This window comes from Mustela nigripes, chromosome 16 (genome assembly GCF_022355385.1).
Source record: "Mustela nigripes isolate SB6536 chromosome 16, MUSNIG.SB6536, whole genome shotgun sequence".
Lineage (NCBI taxonomy): Eukaryota > Metazoa > Chordata > Mammalia > Carnivora > Mustelidae > Mustela > Mustela nigripes.
Genome location: NC_081572.1, coordinates 32,965,885 through 32,982,396, shown reverse-complemented (window position 1 = coordinate 32,982,396; position 16,512 = coordinate 32,965,885). Strand labels below are relative to the sequence as shown.

Genomic DNA, 16,512 nt, shown 5'->3' with positions numbered 1-16,512 from the left:
GTTTTTTTTTAAAGATTTTATTTACTTATTTGAGAGAGAGACAGTGAGAGAGAACATGAGTGAGGAGAAGGTCAGAGAGAGAAGCAGACTCCCCGTGGAGCTGGGAGCCCGATGCGGGACTCGATCTCGGAACTCGGGGATCATGACCTGAGCTGAAGGCAGTCGTCCAACTAACCGAGCCACCCAGGCGTCCCTGGTTGGTTTTTTTAAAGATATTTTTTATTTGACAGAGAGGGACAGTGAGAGAGGGAATACAAGCAGGGGGAGTTGGAGAGGGAGAAGCAGGTTTCCCACTGAGCAGGGAGCCCAGTGTGGGGCTGGAACCCAGGACCCCAGGATCATGCCCTGTGCCGAAGGCAGATGCTTCAATGACTGAACCACCCAGGTGTCCCTGAGTACTGTGTTATATGCAACTGATGAATCACTGAACTCTACCTTTGAAACTAAGAATACACTATTTGTTAATTAATTGAATTTAAATAAAACTAAATAAATAAATATTTCAATGAGTATCCTTGAACATATATGTTTATTCATATTAATTATTCCCCAAGAATAGTGTATTACTTTCCTAGGGCTGCCATAACAAACTACCACAAAGTGGGTTGCTTAAAATATAAGAAATGTACTGCCTCACAGTCTGGAGACAAGGAATTCAAAACCAAGGTGTTAGCAGGGCCCCGATTCCTCTGAAATTCTTCCTTTTTTATTCTATCTTGTGTTGTTTGCTGTCAATCCTTGATATTTCTCGGTTTATACAGTGGTATGAGACCCCTTATCCATGGTTTCAATTTCTGTGGCTTTAGTTACCCATGGTCAACTGCCTTCGGGAAGCAGATGATCTTCCTGACTGATCCTGGGAAGGTCCATATTGCCCAGCACTACATCATATGCCTGCGTCAGCCCTCAAAGTCGTCTTATTATGTCAGCGAGGTATCGTCTCACATCACCACGAGAAGTGTGAGTACAGTACCATTAGATATTTTGAGAGAGACACATTCATGTAACTCTTATTTCAGTACATTGTTATAATTGTTCTATAGGATTATTAGTCTTTGTGGCTCATCTTCTACTTGCCTAATTTGTAAATTAAACTTTATTATAGGTATGTATTATACAGGGAAAAAAATCGTTTTTATAGGGTTCAATACTATCTGTGGTTTCAGGTATGCAAGGGGTTCTTGGAACATACCCCCCCAAAAGATATAAGTGGGGGGACTACTACAGATAAATAATTCCAGTCTTTACCTCCACAGCCACACAGCTCTCTTTTCTCTGTGTGTTTCTGTCTTCACATGGTGTACTCCTCTCTTGGGATGCCTTTTATTTATTTGTTTGTTTTTAAATCTATTTATTTGTCAGAGAGAGAGTGTGTGTGTGTGCATGTGTGAGGAAGCACAAGCAGGGGGAAGGGAAGTGGGAGAAGCAAGTCCTGATGTGGGACTTGATTCTGGGACCCCGGGATCATGACCTGAGCCAAAGGCAGAACCTTAACTGATTGAGCCACTCAGATGTCCCTAAATAAAATCTTATTAAAAATAAATTTTATAGGGGTGCCTCGGTGGCTTAGTGGGTTAAAGCCTCTGCCTTCGGCTCAGGTCGTGATCTCAGGGTCCTGGGATCGAGCCCCACATTGGGCTCTCTGCTCAGCGGGGAGCCTGCTTCCTCCTCTCTCTCTCTCTGCCTGCCTCTCTGCCCTCTTGTGATTTCTGTCAAATAAATAAATAAAATCTTTTAAAAATTTTTTAAAATATTTTTTAAAATTTTATTTATTTATTTGACAAAGATATTTATTTATTTGACAAATAAATAAATAAAATCTTTAAAAATTTTTTAAAATATTTTTTAAAGATTTTATTTATTTATTTGACAGAGATCACAAGAGGGCAGAGAGGCAGGCAGAGAGAGAAAAAGGGAGAAGCAGGTTCCCTGCTGAGCAGAGAGCCTGATGTAGGGCTCGATCCCAGGACCCTGAGATCACGACCTGAGCTGAAAACAGAGGCTTTAACCCACTGAGCCACCCAGGTGCCCCAATTTAAAAATTTTTTAAAGAAAAAAAAAAAAAAACTAGCTTCCAACAAAAAACTATTCTTTCACCAAGGATGGCTTAGAATGGGAAGGGAGTAGACAGGAAAGAAGGTGGGGAGTCAGATTGTGAAAGGTGTTGCGTGCCATGGGGAGCTCAACCTACAGGCAATGGAGTGATGAAATCAAATAAATAATAAAGCGATGATGAATGGCACAAATAGTAAGAACTGTGGGCATGGAGAGGAGGGAGTTATTACTTCAGAGGATGATCTTATCCCTGAAATCAGACCTGGGTAGGGATTCCAGCTCTTCTACTCATCATCTGTGAACAAATTCTGTAGCCCTTTGAACCTCATCTGCCTGACCCCTAATAAAATAACAAAGCTAATAACACCTACCTAAATACCTTTTGCAGGAACTAAGTGAAAAATCTGTTAAAGGCTAAACACATAGTAAGTACTTGATAAATGTTATTTCCAACCATGCCAGGTCCTACCTTTATGATTAAGCTTATAGTTGGAAAAGTTGACACTTTTACTTATCACTGTTTTCAGGCTCCGGTACTTCTCAAAATCCTCTACCCATTTCATTTTTCATGTCTACATTCTTATACTTCTACCCGAACACAAATACCTTTTTGTTATACGTTCCTCATCCTCTCCCTGCATTTGACCTTTCGAATCAACACCACCATTCTAGGTCTGGAGGCACCACCTCCTCCATCCTGTCCCATTTCGTTATATCATATTTCTTAAGCTTTGCTTCACTAATTTTTTCTACCTGATTCCACGGTCAAAAATCTTGACTATAGGGGTGCCTGGGTGGCTCAGTCATTAAGCGTCTGCCTTCGGCTCAGGTCATGATCCCAGAATCCTGGGATCAAGCCCCACATCAGGCTCCCTGCTCAGTGGGAAGCCTGCTTCTCCCTCTCCCACTCCCCCTGCTTATATTCCTTCTCTCGTTATCTTTCTGTCTCTCAAATAAATAAGTAAAACCTTTAAAAAAAAAAAAAAACTTGCCTAGAGGCAATTTTGCTTAGGGAGACAATGGCTTATTTATTTTACTTTTCCGGCTTCTGAGAAAATAATACTGAACAACTCAACAATCTTGGGAGAGTGAGAAATATGAACCAATGTCCCCCACTCTTCTGCCTTCTTAGCTTTGGGCCCAGAAGTCAACCAACTAATGTCTTTGTCAATAAAACCTGCAACTCAACCCAAAGATTGACATCCTTGTCCCCAAGCCCATTTCACAATCTGTAAGCAGTTTGTAAATTAGTCATAGTGCTGATTATAGGGAAAGAAGAGTATCTCCTGTTCCAGAAGAAAATTGATTTGTGAGTACATCCAGAGCTGAAGCTACAATATAGCAATTCATTTATTTAACAAATCTTTATTGAGATCTATATGCCAAGCATTGTACTAAGCTCTAAGATATAGCAGTAAATGAAACCCAGTCCTCCCTCTCATGGAACTTGCATCCTGGTGAGAGAGAGGGATAATAAATAAGCCAATATATTAATTATATAAAACGTGTCAGCTGGTGATATGTGCTATGGATAAAAAAAAAAGAATAAGAGGGAAAAGAGATGAGAAGGTAGAAAAGGCTGTTTGCTTTTTTTTTTTTTAAGATTTTATTTATTTATTTGACAGAGAAAGACACAGTGAGAGAGGGAACACAGGCAGGGGGAATGGGAGGGGAGAAGCAGGCTTACTGATGAGCTGGGAGCTCGATGCAGGGGTTGATCCCAGGATCCTGGGACCATGACCTGAGCCAAAGGCAAACACTTAATGACTGAGCCACCCAGGCGCCCCAAAAAGGCTGTCTTAGATAAGTGAGTTTGCTTTATTTTTCTTTTTTTAACTATCAAGATAAACATACATACTCTAAGGTATGTAAACTCTACAGCTGTGCACAACTTGGTGAATTTTCACACACACTCATATAACCACTGCCCAGGACAAGGAAACAACATTTACAACATCCCAGAAGGTTCCCCTGTGCCCTTTCCCAGTTAGCGCCCACCAAGAGCAAGCTACTATTCTGACGTCTATCACTGTTGATGAATTTTACCTATTCCTGAACTTCAAAAAAAGTGGAATCCTAAAGTATGTATATATTTGTGTCTGGTTTCTTCCACTGAGCATAATGTCTGTGAGATGAATCCATTCTGTTTAAAGTTAAGGGAGCCTTCCCCTTCATTGCTATATAGTATTCCGTTTCATGATTATATTCACAATTTATCCATTTTCCTCTTTTTTTTTTTTAAAGATTTATTTTAAAGAGAAAGAGCACATGAGCAGGAGGAGGGGCAGAGGGAGAGGGAGAAAAGCAGACCCCCTACTGGGCGTGAAGCCCAACACAGGGTTCCATCCCAAGACCCCAAGACCCCAAGACCATGACCTAAGCCGAAATCAAGAGTCAGCTGCTTATGTGACTGAGCCACCCATGCAAATCCAATCCCTTCTCCCCTTGATGATAGCTGGATTACTTCCAATTTGGGACTATTATGAAGAAGGTTGCTGTGATTGTTCTTGTGTATGTCTCTAGAGGTATGCATTCATTTCTCTTGGGTATCTGCCCAGGACTGGAATTGCTAGGTCATGGAGTCAGTATGTGTTTAACTTTAGTAATTAATGATGAACAGTGATTGAACCCATTTATACTTCTCTCGGCAGTGTATGGTGGTTCAGGCCCCTCCACATCCCTGCTAACACTTCATTGTGTCAGTCTTTTTCATCTCAGCCATTCTTTGTGTTTGTTAAGTGATTTTTTTAGCGCAGACCTGAAGCAGTATGCACCGCTTGGAATACCTTGTCTCTTGAAGAGCAGTAAGAAGGTTTCAAGGGAAGCAAAGGGGTCAGTGTAGCTGGTATTTAGTAAGAAATGGAGAGAGTAATAAGAGATGAGGTGAGAGGTATGGAGGTTGAGGAGGCTAAAGTAAGCCATTTTATGACCTTTGGCTTTATGCTGAAATAGAGAAGAAATCATTGGAGGTTTTTTGTTTTTGTTTTTAAGATTTTATTTATTTATTTGTCAGAGAGAGAGAGTGAGTGAGCAGCTGCTGTGTTGAGCAGAGAGCCCTATGTGGGACCCGATCCCAGGACCCTGGTATGATGACCTGAGCCAAAGGCAGACACTCAAACTCAATCAACTGAGCCACAGAGGCCTCGCCATTGGAGGGTTTTAAAAACAGAACAGATGTGATCTAACTTGAATTTGTAACTGGACCACTTTGGCTGCTTTGTTAAGAGTAGACTAAAGAAGACCAAGGGAAGAAGCAGAGCAGGGAAAAGGAGGGAGAGCTTTTGCAGTAATCCAGGAGAGAGCTGGGTCAGGGTTGTGGCACTGTACGAAGAAATAAGGAGGGATCTGATTTTGGATGCGTTTTGAATGTAGACATGACAGCATTCTTGGATGGGATTGAGGTACAAGAAAAAGAGTATCAAGCATGATTCCAGGTTTTCAGATTTGAGCAGGATAGGTCTTCTGTACACACTTTTTGGTATGATTGATCACACAAAGAAGCCAGCAGGGGTCACTCTTTCAAACCTCAATATAGTAACATCAAGTTGAAGAGAAAGCTCCTGTGACAAAGCTTTGCTGGAATAGCCTTGAACCTACTTACATTTTAATCAAGAAATTGTTCCTACTGGAAGAATTTAAGCCAATTTACAATTATAACTGACAAAGATTGGCTTTGTTTATAAATCTTCCCCAAAGGCTCTATACACTTTACAAATGCCCCATGGCCAGTGGCTTCACCTCAAAAAAACAAAGCCATTTCAAAAGCAGAGAATTAAGAGATGTGAAAGAGGCAAGGGAATCTAGGTCAGGAAAAACTAATGCTTTTTCATAAGAACATAGCACAAAGCTATCTGAAATGCTTAGTTAAGGTAAACAGAGCTCTAAGTCGTAGAGAGTGCTTAGAAATGACCTAAACAGGAAGCAAAAATATTCTTATTTCCCAATACAAGAGCAAACCTAAGGGAGTGGCATAGGGAATTCCTAAGGGAATTTCTTCATTCACAGAATGAAATGATCCTGGTCAATAAAAAGTTCGAAATTAATACTAAATATGCCCAACATAGCTGTTTCGCTTTCTCAGAAAATTATCCAAAATGCTTACGAGTCAGTTTTTCTACGTGACAAAATAGATTTCTGCCTTTCCTGCCTTAATAAGAGGGTGAGAACACGCAACGATTTGTGTCACCTTACTTTGAGGAAGTGGAATTCAGAAATTTTCAAGTGACAGAAAAAGTGTGAATAATGCTTTGCTAGAAATGAAAGCATGAGGAAGTGGCATTTTTCACTGGCTTCTACTGGTGACAACTAATGGCCTGCGTCTTCCAGCCACTGTCTGGAATTGAGGGTGGAACTTGAAATTACAGAGGTTCACCAGTGCAAAGCTGATGTATTCATTCATGTGAGGAATAAATCCACAGACCTGGCTGCATAGCAGGTCCTCATTAACTGAACTAAACAGTCCTTCTTATGAAGGCTTGGCCAACTCTGACTCATGCGCCAAATTTCACCTTTTATATGGCCCACAATCTAAGAACGGTTTTTACATTTTTAGATGGTTGGGAAAAAAATAAAAATAAGAATAATATCTTGTGACGTGTGAAAATTATGTGAAATGTACATTTCAGTGTCCATAAATAAATTTTTTAAAAGATTTTATTTATTTATTTGACAGAGAGATCCCAAGTAGGCAGAGAGGCAGGCAGAGAGAGAGGGGGGAGCAGACTCCCTGGAGATCATGACCTGAGCCGAAGGCAGAGGGTTAACCCACTGAGCCAACTAGGTGCCCCCATAAGTAAATTTTTATTGGAACACAGCCCCATTTATCCATTTAGGTAGAATCTGTGATTGCTTTTGCATTTTAACAACTGCCTTGAGTAGTTGTGACAGGGACCCTATAGCCTGAGAAGTCTGAAATATTTACTGTCTGGTCTTTCCCAAAGTTTTCCAACTCTCTGCTTGATGTCACACAGAAGTATAAAAGATAGAAATAACAGTTGAGGGCACCTGGGTGGCTCAGTGGTTGGGCGTCCACCTTTGGCTCAGGTCATGATCCCATGATCCTGGGATCAAGTCCCACATCAGGATCCCTGTTCTGCAGGGGAACCCGCCTCTGCCTCTCTCTGTCTCTCATGAATAAATAAATTTTAAAAAGAAAAAAAAAAGAATAACAGTTGAAGGAACTTATATTTCCAAAATGCAGTTGAGGGCACATCTTGGAAATGGAAAAGCACAAAAACAAAACTGGTTCGTGTTGCATGTATATAGCTTTTACCTGTAGTACTTGGCATTCCTTCTTTCTAGGCAGTAGAGAGTGATCCTTTTTCCAAGAAAGAAAAGGGATCCTAATCCCTTTAGTCAACTAGAATCAGACGATATTCATGTTTTCTGCTCTTACATTGTTCTTTTTCATGGAGAGTTAGTAAAAGAGAAAAGGTTGCTTAGAGTTCAATAATACAAAATAGGGATTCAATCAACCTGCACACATTTGGATTAACATTTTCAAAATGGGTTTTCAGGTCAGAGACCTTGTGTGTGTTTTTTGCTACTGTGTCCCTAGACTCTCTACAATGTGAATGCTCAAATGTTTGTTGACTGAACGCATTATAATAAACTCTCTGTTCACGCTTAAGAAGAAAGCTATATATATACTACATTTCATGTTTTCCTCAGTGTGTGGTATTGAACACAATTTTGGGTACTGTAGCCGGGACACAGGGGTGCAAGAGCTCCTGGCTTCCGGGATCCCAAATAGACGGCCACTCACCACTGACAAAAATCCAAAGCAAAGAGACAGGCAGTAGTGAAACAAGAAAGGAATTTACTAGAATCTCTAAGACTGTCTCTAAAGTGCCAAAAATACCTCCAGGTTTAGAGAAGGAAAATATGGGACAAAGGTCAGTGGCTATATGCACGTGGGCAGTGAAGGTCAAGTCATCATTGTCTTGGGGTCAATCACAGTCGAGATATTGCTGGATTGGGGCAGTCCTTACTGCTTGAGGGGGAAAGGGATGCTTTGCCTGCAAGATCTTTTGCCTGAGTTTGGAGATAAGCTGGAAAGAAGAACTTTATCAATTAAAGAGTTTGTGGTCAAAATGGAGCTAGTTGACGTCCTCTTTCAGGTTGGCCAACATCAGACAGTAAGAGCAGAGTCAGAGTTTACAACCTTGCTCAACCTCCAGATCACATCTTCTGCAGTCAAAGCTTTTTTCCCCTTCCGTTGTTTTTCAGACTGCTGATTACAGAAGAAAATGCTGACCCAAACAAAACAAACCCCAAACCAGAATGCTCTTATTTACACAAAGAAATTTATGTTACCTTCATTCACTAAATACTGAAAGAAGTTCATAGGGCTCCCAGCTGATTTTTCTAATTGCAAATATGAGATTAAACTATCTGAAATATGAACTCTGAAGAATGTTGCTGTTATCCATCCCCAAATTTTCATGATTCGGTTTCTCTTTTCTTGCTCTTTTCAACTTGAAGTTTTAATGAGGATCTGTCGTGTACTTCAGATGCATTTCACCAAGTTGGGAAAGAGAGTAAGAGCAGAGGTGAGTAAGATGAGCTTCATTCACAACAGAATCTCAGTGTAATGAAAGATTTTTGTACATGACTTTAACAGCCGAAGAGAAAGTGGAATTCATGTAACTACACTACACATTGCAGACGAAGAAGAAAAATCTAAGAAATCTCTGCTGTACTGGAAATTACTTAGTTTTATGACAAAAACAAAAATTCCAACAAGAGCACTTTGGAGTTGTTACGTTATCATTTAAGATCTTTTAAAGATTATTTACTTGATTGTCAACCATGGGCAATTCTTGGAACTCTGAGCTTCTGTCTTTCATGACTCCTTCACAGAACTTCTGTAAGAATCACGGAAGGAAATACATAGAGAAATGCCTTATAAGTTACAAGTTCCCGAAAGACGACTTCTACTACCTCCATTTTTACCTCAGTCTATACTTTTCTAATTGATTAAGTTCTTCTTTCTAGCTTATCTCTAAACTCAGGCAAAAGACCTTGCTGGCAAAGCATCTCATGATTGGAATTGAAATCCTCTCAGGCAATAAGGATTGCCTGAAACAGCAAGACGCCTGCATGACTGAGCCCAAGACAATGATGACCTGACCTTTACTGCCTACCTGCTTGTACCTACTGGCCTTTGGTCTCACATTTTCCTTCTATAAACCCAGAAGTATTTTTGACACTTTAGAGACAGTCTTTGAGACACTACTCCTCTGTCTTCCCTATATTGGCCTCATTGAAATGAATTCCTTTCTTATCTCACTGCCACTTGTTTCTCTGCCTTTGGCTTTTGTCAGTGGTGAGTGGGCCGCACCTGATCTGTTTGGGATCCTGGGAGCCAGGTGCTTTTGTACCGCTGTGCCTCAATTACATTCCCACCAATCTCTCTTGAGAGTAGGGACTGTATCTTATTCCTTATTAAATCTGCAATATCCAGGACTGGACCTGATCCATAGAAGATGCTTAGTTTTGATTGAAGACGTATTTTACCATAGAAATATCAGCTGTTCCTTAGCAACTTTTACAAAATTTATAGATTATTATTAGGGTAGTAACGGAATATAAGATGCCAAGTTAGCAACTGTCCTTGAACCAGTAGGCTTTTAGTCTAAGTCCTTTTTCTTTCTCTATGATTTTCCTGATGGTAGGGCCCAACCACAGAGTTTTCTACTCATTAGACACTCCACAGGTGTGTATTAACTAAAGAAAATGGAATATGCACATCAAGTAAAAAAATCACTCCAAGGCTGATAATGTTGTTGCCTTTTATTTTGGAGATAATTTTACAGGGGTGCCTGGGTGGCTCAGTTGGTTAAGCATCTGCCTTTGGCTCTGGTCATGATCCCAGGGTCCTGGGATCCAGCCCTGCATAGGACTCGCTCCTTAGCGGGAAGCCTGCTTCTCCCTCTCCCGCTCCCCCTGCCTGTGTTCCCTCTTTGTGTTCCCTCTCCTGCTATGTCTCTCTCTGTCAAATAAATAAATAAAATCTTTATTTAAAAATAAAGATAATTTTACTAACAATATCAGTCAGATATGGTGCCTCAAGTTTTCTCAATAGTTTGCAATGAACCAGCCACACCATTTCTCTCAGTTTTCCTGTGAATAATGGCACACATTTGTGAGGCAGATTGCCTGGGTTCAGTAACATGAAACGGCTCTCAGGCAGAAGCGACATATTCTCATGGGGGTCAGAAGTCATGTGGGTATCTCATTAACTCTGGTTCCAATTAATTGAACTAACCAGACTATAAAATGCAAAGATATCAGGCAATTAAAAGACCAACTAAAGATCACAGGCTCTGGGAAAGAGAAGCACCATGAAAGAATTCTAAAGAATTCTAAAGATCAGATGGTCTCAAAACTTTTGGTTTAAGGCAACAACAAATAACAGAATTGTTTGTTTGTTTGTTTGTTTTTTCTCTAACTTGCCTATTTATATTGTTTGCCCCTACTTCTTTTGGGTTCTTCATCTTTTCTTTCTTAATTTGTGTGAGCTCTACATAAGATAAAGAACTTAATCCTTTAACTATCCTATGTGCTGCAAATATTTTTCCCAGTTCTTTTGATTTTAGAGTACTTTGGATATATGGTCCAAATTTTCAACAAGCTCATTGGGGTGTAATTAATATATCATACATCCAGAAGTTTTCATTTTTTTATGTAGTCAAATGTATATATATTTTCCTTCTTTGGTTTTGGATTTTGTTTTTAGGAAAGGCTTTTACAATATAACATTATTTTAGCCTATTTTTTTAAAGATTTCATTTATTTGAGAGAAAGAGAGCATGAATAGGGTTGGGGGGAGGGGGAGAGGAAGAAGGCGAAGCAGACTCCCCACCGAACAGGGAGCCTGATGTGGACCTGGGATCAGGACTTGAGCCAAAGGCAGACGCTTAACTGACTGAGCCACCCAGGGGCCCCAATTTAGCCTATTTTTATAAAAAACTTTTTATGGTTTCATTCTGAAACTTAAATCTTTACTTCATTTTGATTTTGTTTTGTAATAACATATGTGGCAGGGATTCTTATTTTTTATTTCCCAGGTGATTTAGCAGGTGTCACATACCCTATGTATAATCCCATTTTCCAACCGGTTTGAACCGCTTTATAATGAGCTTAATTCAAATTTCTATTTTGAATAGAAATAGGGTTTGAATACCCTATGTATAATCCCATTTTCCAACCGGTTTGAACCGCTTTATAATGAGCTTAATTCAAATTTCTATTTTTCTAGAAACTGTAGTTTTTATTTCCAAACAAAAAATTAGCTTTTAGTATTATAAAATCAGTTTGTGAGCATTGTAGAAAATTAGAAAATACAAAAACATACTAACACAATCAAAGATTATCTTACTGTATATTCCTTTGAGATATTTTTCTTTGGTAAGATATATAGATATATGCATTTTTATGAAAATGAGATTGTATACTTGTTACTTTATAACCTGCTTCAATTTAATGATCTTGACCTATTCATTTCAGTAATTGTTCATCTCGTTTAACACCCATATACAAATTTCAGCAATCTCCAAATGGCCTTTACAGCTGGCTTATCAAAACCAGAATTTAATCCAGAATGATGCATCTAGCTGTTATGTTTCATAAGTCTCTTAATCTTTTTTCATTAACATATAATGTATTATTTGTTTCAGTGGTACAGGTCTGTGATTCATCAGTCTTACACAATTCACAGCACTCCCCATAGCACATACTCTCCCCAGTGTCCATCACCCAGTCACCCCATGCCTCCCACCCTCTTCCCCTTCAGCAACCTTCAGTTTGTTTCCTAAGATTAAGAGTCTCTTATGGTTTTTCTCCCACTGTGGTTTCATCTTCTTTCGTTTTTCCCTCCCTTCCTTTATGATCCTCTCTCTTGTTTCTCAAATTCCTCATACCATGAGATCATATGATAATTGTCTTTCTCTGATTGGATAAGTCTTTTAACCCTGATGAAGTAGGAACACAGTGCAGATCTTTCTACAGTACAGTTCTTGGGACTACTCTTCCAGTCCTTGAGATTTTGCTCATAGAGTACTTACTAACATTTCCACTTAGAATCTGAGTGACTATATGTCAGAAATATCATAGAAGTTGTTTTTTTCTTTTTCTAAGATTTTATTTTTAAGTAATCTCTACACCCAACATGGGGTTCAAACCCACAACTCCAAGATCAAGAATTGCAAGCTCAACTTGACTGAGCCAGCCAGGCGCCCCATAGAAGTTATTTCTACAAAGACTGGCAGAATCTCAGACTTTACCCTAAACCAAATACCAGTTGCATAGGGGAGTGTAGGTCAGGTAGTAAAATATAATCAACATTTCAAATGGAATGCAAAAGGAAGAACGTGGAACAAAGAAGTTCCTACAAGAAGAAGCAATCAACCCCAGATGGAAATAAGGTACTTGTGAGGCTACAGGACTTCTGTTGTTCAGGGATTTTTCAGGAATTAGTACTAATTATTCATTTCAAGAACCCAAAAGAAAGATAACAGAAATTCAAAATACAGTAAAGGTCATTAACTTGTATGTTTTCCTGTGGAGCTCTTCAAAAGCAATTTGCTAGATTTTAAGTTTGTTTTACCTTAGCTCATATTTAGATATTATACATATCAAATCTTTGGTTTGTGAGAAAGTTTTAATTGGATAAGGAAGTGAGAAGACAAAAACGTGAAAATCCACAATCTACTGTTGAAGCCCTCACTATGTTTTTACTGATGCCTCAAAATATCCTGTGACTCCAGGATGATGATCTGACTGCTTAACCCACCAAGCCATCCAAGCACCTGAGATTTTCTCCTTTGTAGCTTTTATTTAGAAAGTTCACTTTTCATAGTATCACAGTATAACCTTCTCTTCAACCTGGTTTTTAATGTTTCTCTCAGTATTGAATAGTGAATTGAAGACAAACTAGAAAAATCAGAGTGAAAGGGAAAGTTAAGAAGACACAGTTACATCAGTTCTAGTTAGGTGACTATGTCATTTCCCTAATTTCAGTTTCATCTAAAATATGGGAATGTTGATCAACCTACTCTGCCAGGTTGTTGTAAAAAATACATGAGAATGTATGTAAAAATGAATAAAACCTAAATACTTATATAGATGTAATATATTACCATTATTCAGCAATACCCAAATTTTCAAACTCAGTTACTTGAATCTTACTTTGAATTTAAATGTTTGAAAAGGTGTTTGTTTGTTTTCCTCTAGCAATCTATGGGCTTGTTTGGTATCAGCTGTCTGTAAATCTCCAATTAGTTATCCTAGAAAACTAAGAAATAAACATCAGCTTCTTTCTAATACTTCTGGGCCATGCTAGATTTCCTGTCTAACCTAGCCCCACATAGGTGGCCACAGTGTTTCCTTCTCCAAATCTCTCAGATTTCCTCAATTTACTCTTCCCATCTCTACCTTGTCCTACACATAATCGATCTCCAGCTCTCCCACTATGCCCCATCCCCAAATGTTATAGACTCCCTGAATTTTAGGGGGACTAAATTGTGCCCTAATATTCATATGTTGAAGTCCTAAACCTCAGTGTGACTATATTTGGAGGTAGAGCCTTTAATAATTAAGGTTAAATGGGGTCCTAAAGGTAGGGCCCTAATCAGATAGACTGATGTTCTTTTTTTTTTTTAATTAAGATTCTATTTATTTACTTGACAGAGGGAGATCACAAGTAGGCAGAGAGGCAGACAGAGAGAGAAGGAAGCGGGCTCCCCGCTGAGCAGAGAGTCCGATGCAGGACTCCATCCCAGGACCCCGAGATCATGACCCGAGCCAAAGGCAGCGACCCAACCCACCGAGCCACCCAGGCACCCAACTGATGTCCTTTTTTTTTTTTTTTTTTTAAAGATTTTATTTATTTATTTGACAGAGAGAAATCCCAAGTAGATGGAGAGGCAGGCAGAGAGAGAGAGAGGGAAGCAGGCTCCCTACTGAGCAGAGAGCCCTATGCGGGACTCGATCCCAGGACCCTGAGATCATGACCTGAGCCAAAGGCAGCGGCTTAACCCACTGAGCCACCCAGGCGCCCCTGATGTCCTTTTAATAAGAGATCTCGCTTGGGGTCCCTGGGTGGCTCACTCGGCTAAGCATCTGACTCTTGATATCAGCTCAGGTCTTGACTCAACCAACAGAGCCACCTGGTCACCCCAACATCCAAGGTTTTTTGTTTTTTAGATTTTATTTTATTTATTTGTATGTGAGAGAGAGAGAGAGAGAGAGAGAGAAAACACAAGCAGGGGGAGGGGCAGAGGGAGAGGGAGAAACCGGCTTTCTCCTGAGCAAGGAGCTGGATGCGTGGGTCAATCCCATGACTCTGGGATCATGACCTGACCCGAAGGCAGATGCTTGACCTACCGACTGAGCCACCCAAGAGCCCCAACATCCTATTTTTATACTCCTATTCTTCACTGGAGTATAACAACAAAAGACAACTTCTGCCTCCTTTTCTCTTTGTTCTCAATTGCCTAACTAGACCATAAACACTAAGGAGGGCAGGAGTTGTTCTGTCTGCTTCATAGCTGTAAGCCAGGCGTCCAGCATGGCAGGGATTCATAAACATTGAATAAGTTACAACCCGTTCAGTCTTGATTGAAAGAAATCCTTGCTCACATGTCCTCTCTCCATAGCTCCGGTTCTCTCCACTACTTCCTTCTTGCTTTCACACGTTGATAAGCCTCCCCATTCAGAACACAACCCGCTTGATACGACACTGCCTTTTCAAATGTCCTGGTTCTACAATCTCTTTGAATAAATGGCTGATTTTTACTAGCCTCATTTAGTATCATTCAGTCCTCTTCATTCCTTTGCAATCTGCCGTCACTTAATAAATAAACCATAGTTAAGGAGGCTTCCTTTAAGGGACACCTGGGTGGCTCAGTTGGTTAAGTAGCTGCCTTTGGCTCAGGTCATGATCTCAGGGTCCTGGGATTGAGTCCTGCATCAGGCTCCTTGCACAGCAGGGAGTCTGCTGCTGCTCTGCATTATGCTGTCTCCTTCTCCCTCCCTCTCTCTGACAAAATCTTAAAAAAAAAAAAAAAAAAAAAGGCAGCCTCCTTTAAAACCAAATGCAGCATCCTCATCCAGCCCCTACCTTCCTTGATCTCAGTGTCCTATTCGGGACACTGTTGACAACTACCTTCTTTATTAAAATCTCTATTTTCATGGGATTGTGGACACTGTACTTTCCTACTTCTGTTTCTCAGACCACACCTTCTCTGTCTCCTTTGGGCATATCCTAAGGCTTAACTCTCTGCTCTCTTTTTCCCTACTCATTTCCTTCAAGAGTTGTTTTTTGTTTTTTTGTGTTTTTTCTCCTCTTGGTTAACTCTTTTGTTAATGACTCCAGAAATTACAGGCAGGTTGATTGTTTTGTTTCAAATACAGTATCTCAAGCCTCAGATCAGCCCTCAGAACAGCCCAGGAACCCCACAATGTTTCTCTAATAGGAACACATTCCCACTCCTCAAGATGACTATGAAAAAGAAAGCCTTTCCTCTTTCCTCAAAACTTTTCTACCTCTTTCTCCATCCTGAGTTTTAGCAAAGACCTTGGCTCAGCTATCATGGAAAAATTAGAAACCACTGGATGAAAATTCCAATTTCCCTATCACCCAAACTATAAAGCCCTGTTTTTATTTGTGCCTTGATTATTTTCATTTACAATGGTGGAAAATTCCTTCTTCTCATGAAAAGCCAACCTCTCCATTTGTGTTCTTTCCCTTCCTTTTATTCTTAGTACCCTCTAAGCTCTTTCCTGCCTCAGGGCCTTTGCATTACTCTTCCAGCTGCTTAGAACACTGATTTTCTTTGCATGGTTCATTCTTCTTCTTTAGATTTCAGTGTAAATGCCACCTCCTCAAAGAGGCCTATCTTTTTATTTTTTATTTTTTATAAACATATATTTTTATCCCCAGGGGTACAGTTCTGTGAATCGCCAGGTTTACACACTTCACAGCACTCACCAAAGCACATACCCTCCCCATTGTCCATAATCCCACCCCCTTCTCCCAAACCCCCTCCCCCCAGCAACCCTCAGTTTGTTTTGTGAGATTAAGAGTCACTTATGGTTTGTCTCCCTCCCAATCCCATCTTGTTTCATTTATTCTTCTTCAAAGAGGCCTATCTTGACCCCTTACCTGAAATAAGCTCGACTTTATTCTCGTCGCAATCCTTGTTCTGTCTTTCAGAATATTTGCTTCAACTTGAAGTTGTCATATTTGTTTGCTCTTTTTGTTTATATTCTCAAACGGAATGTAAGATCCATGAGTCTATATACCATGTCTCTCTTGCTCACTATTATACCCCAGATCTAATAAGTGGCTAACCTACAGGGGGTGCTCAGTAAGTATTTACTGCAAAAACGAATGACAACATCAATTTCCTATGTTGTCCAGAGAGGGAATTCAGTGACTGGGGGATGGGAGGA

General features: G+C 39.9%; 1 long non-coding RNA gene across 6 annotated transcripts in view; it reads left to right on the top strand.

The window, feature by feature from the left end:
* The window catches only part of LOC132004299 (uncharacterized), a 129,505-nt gene that overhangs the window by 16,579 nt on the left and 96,414 nt on the right, over positions 1-16,512 (top strand). For 2 of the 6 annotated variants that reach the window (XR_009400478.1, XR_009400479.1), the window contains exons 3-4: positions 807-960; positions 8,539-8,606. This is a non-coding gene — a long non-coding RNA (uncharacterized LOC132004299). Of the gene's footprint in view, positions 1-806; positions 961-8,283; positions 8,405-8,538; positions 8,607-9,051; positions 10,079-16,512 lie in introns of those variants that run through there. The other 4 variants (XR_009400482.1, XR_009400477.1, XR_009400480.1 and 1 more) reach the window with 3 other exon arrangements.